This window comes from Lactuca sativa, chromosome 6, assembly GCF_002870075.4.
Source record: "Lactuca sativa cultivar Salinas chromosome 6, Lsat_Salinas_v11, whole genome shotgun sequence".
NCBI lineage: Eukaryota > Viridiplantae > Streptophyta > Magnoliopsida > Asterales > Asteraceae > Lactuca > Lactuca sativa.
Genome location: NC_056628.2, coordinates 102931986 through 102935200, shown reverse-complemented (window position 1 = coordinate 102935200; position 3215 = coordinate 102931986).

Genomic DNA, 3215 nt, shown 5'->3' with positions numbered 1-3215 from the left:
GTCAAAACCATAATCACAAGATAAGGTTAGTGACAAATACAAACTCATATGGACTGAACTTGTGCAGTCTTAACTTCTTGCCACCTAGCATCACAAGGGCCTACCATTTCTTCCAAATTGTTATTTAAACAACTGAGAAATTGTAGAACTCAAATTCATAGTCAACTTTAACTGGAATGGGCACAAAAATAGGAATGTGTTAACACAATAGGTTACAAACCTCAAGTCGCATGCTAGTGATAACCAACAGGTTTTATTCTTGATTAGTTCTTGAAACTTTTCCAAGATCTTTAAGACTCCCACTGACCTCTTGACATATGAGCTTCTCTTGTCAAGAACTGTCACACCACAAAACCGGAACGGCGGAAACGTTCTCGGGTGGATGACGTCATGCCAAGTATCACAACATATGCAGTATAGTAATCAAAGTACAACAACCATTGCATTAATAGTAATAGTTTTACATAAGTTACATTTTATAGAGACGTCAAAGTAATACATAAACTAGTATAAATGCAGCTCAGTTCTAGGCTGGCTTCACGAAGCTCCCGGGTGTACCTGTCTATTGCTGACCTGAGAATACAAGTTATTTTGAAAGCGAGTATCAGCATTTTTATAAATGCTGGTGAGTTCATAAGCATTTAGTGTCATTTATGTAAGTAAACATTTTATTCAAATAACTTTAAGATAAGTAGTAGTTTAGAATCTACAGTGTATTAGTGTCCCTTCCAGAAAATCCTATATTTTCTAAATAAAAGCAGTCTTCTACCAAGACTCGACAGTGTTATGTTTTAAAGAGAAATTTTCCCTGAAATGTTATCATTACCAAAATACGGTATTTGATTTTAAAGAAAGTAGGAGAATATCATGAGTAAAAACATTAGGGAAAATAACATATGCCTCAGCAGAAAGTACTGCTGACTAAGGCAAAAGAAATCATAGAATCCAGGAGAGTATCGAATGAATAATACGCCTGGCTCAGTCTAACAAAAGGAAACACATACCACAGACGGTATCAAATGTACGATACGTCTAGCAAGGTCTAAAACAAAGAAACACAGACCCCAGACAGTATCAAATGAAAGATACAGCTAGCAAGGTCTAAAACAAAGAGTAATCTTAAGAGTGTTGTTTCCACAATACAGTGTTAATTCTCGTTACCTTAAGGCCATGAATTATAAGGTAAACATGGAGATACTCGTAACCATACTGATCGACACTAGAGTACTTGACGCCCTGCAAGCATCGAAATAAATGTGACATTTGTCACCCCTTGGCTTGGTAGGTCGTGGACTATAGCTAGCAGTCAGGGTGCGGGAGTGTCAGTCCCGTATAGATCTATACACACAATGCCCGCTCTCCTTATAGAAGACTCTGGTTACCAACTCGACAACGGGGAGATCCGTGTCTTGAAGATGCATCTCGGATTCTGAATTCTATTAGAGGCGCTGGAGAAATGATATAGACTTGTGTGTGAACTGACTCCTGTGGAATTCTCATACTAGAAAGAGTGAATAGAACCTACTAACTATTCCTATAATAGTTACTAGTGTCTCTGATCTATGAGTGATGAACGGAAGTATGCCCTAGCTACCCAAGGCGACGTAATGGTCGAGAGAGAGAGAGAGAGAGAGAGAGAGAGAGAGAGAGCTTTTATGTCCATATATGTATACATGATATATAACTAATGTTTAAACGACCATTGGACGGATATCCGATACCCACCAGACCACATCCAAACGAGGAAAAGGAAATAGGGCGAACTAGCCTTCCTAAGTCCTTTAAACATTATTTATATAACTATACAAGTACATGCATGCATTTAACGACGTAGAAACATTTAACGAAGTATTAGCATTTAAAGAAGCAGAAACATCTAACGAAGTAGAAGCGTTTAACGAAGTAGAAGCATTTAAACATAGAAGAAAACCTTGACGAAAACTTTGGAAAACCCTTACACTTAAGAAAATCGTGACTTTATATGCTTTTGTAAAATAAGTTTGAAGACCTTTGGAAATCCTTGAAAATCTTTCATAAACAAGTTTTGAATATAACTTTGATAAACAATATAAGTAAAGAAAAACCTTTGTTTAAAATACTGCTGTAACTGGTTTTGAAGTAAAACATACATCGCGAGAGACAATTCGAGAAAAGAATTAAACTAGTAAAGACATTTTGGAAAAACCATCTATAGAATCATACTTGGTAAAACAGCTGACAGTGTAATAAATCCTTGTACATGCGGGTTATCTATCACATATGATTGATATGATAACTGACATGTTTTAACTTGTATCCCCCCCATAAAAGCATGTAAAAACATATAAAAGGTTAATTCAGGGGTATGAACTCACCTGTTGTAAGTGGATCGGACAAAGAAGCCGGTTGGGTGCTCGGTGTCAAGTAAAGACTTGAACACGCTTAGTGGCCTATTACATATGATGACATATGTTTACATACAATTAGTAATTATAATACTAATTAAACACATATACGCATCCTAATGAGCGGAAAACACTTTGGTCAAGTGCTAGTAGTGTCCCGGGTAACATCTAAGAGAGTGTATGGCCTAGTTAGGGAGTTTACTCTTCAAGAGTAAACTCTTTATAGATTTTACGAACCTAAGACCTTATCCCCATGATTTTACAGCCGTAAACTCATGGGTGGGGTGTTCTTTGATTCATTAAGGTCTTATAACACTTGTAGAATTAGGCTAGGTTCAATTCTAGGGCATAGGAAGTGGTTTAGGCTCCAAAGGGACCATTTTAGGGTGTTTACGGTCCATGAACACTCCTTGAGGAGTTGAAGGCCGTAAACACATGAGTGTACGGTCGTAAACTCATCTTTGCCCATTTATTTTGTTGTTTGGTGGTTCTAACTCATGCATGCAAGGTTCTAGTCACTTATATGAGCATAGGAAGGTGTTAAAGGCACTTAAACACCTTGGAAAGGTGTTTACGGTCTAAGAAGATGTTCTTGGGGAGTTTATTACCTTAAACACATGAGTTTACGGTAGTAAACTCATGTTGTCCATGAATCCTATGTTTTGGTGCATCAAATGAAGGTTTACAAGGCTCTAGGCACTCATGGAAGCTTTTGGAGGTGTTTGAGGGGTAGTTTAACACCTTAAAAGGTGTTTATGGTCCTTGAAGATGGGTTTACAGTCTAAGAATGTTCTTAGACTGTAAACTCATTTTTACTCCCTATTTGCTACG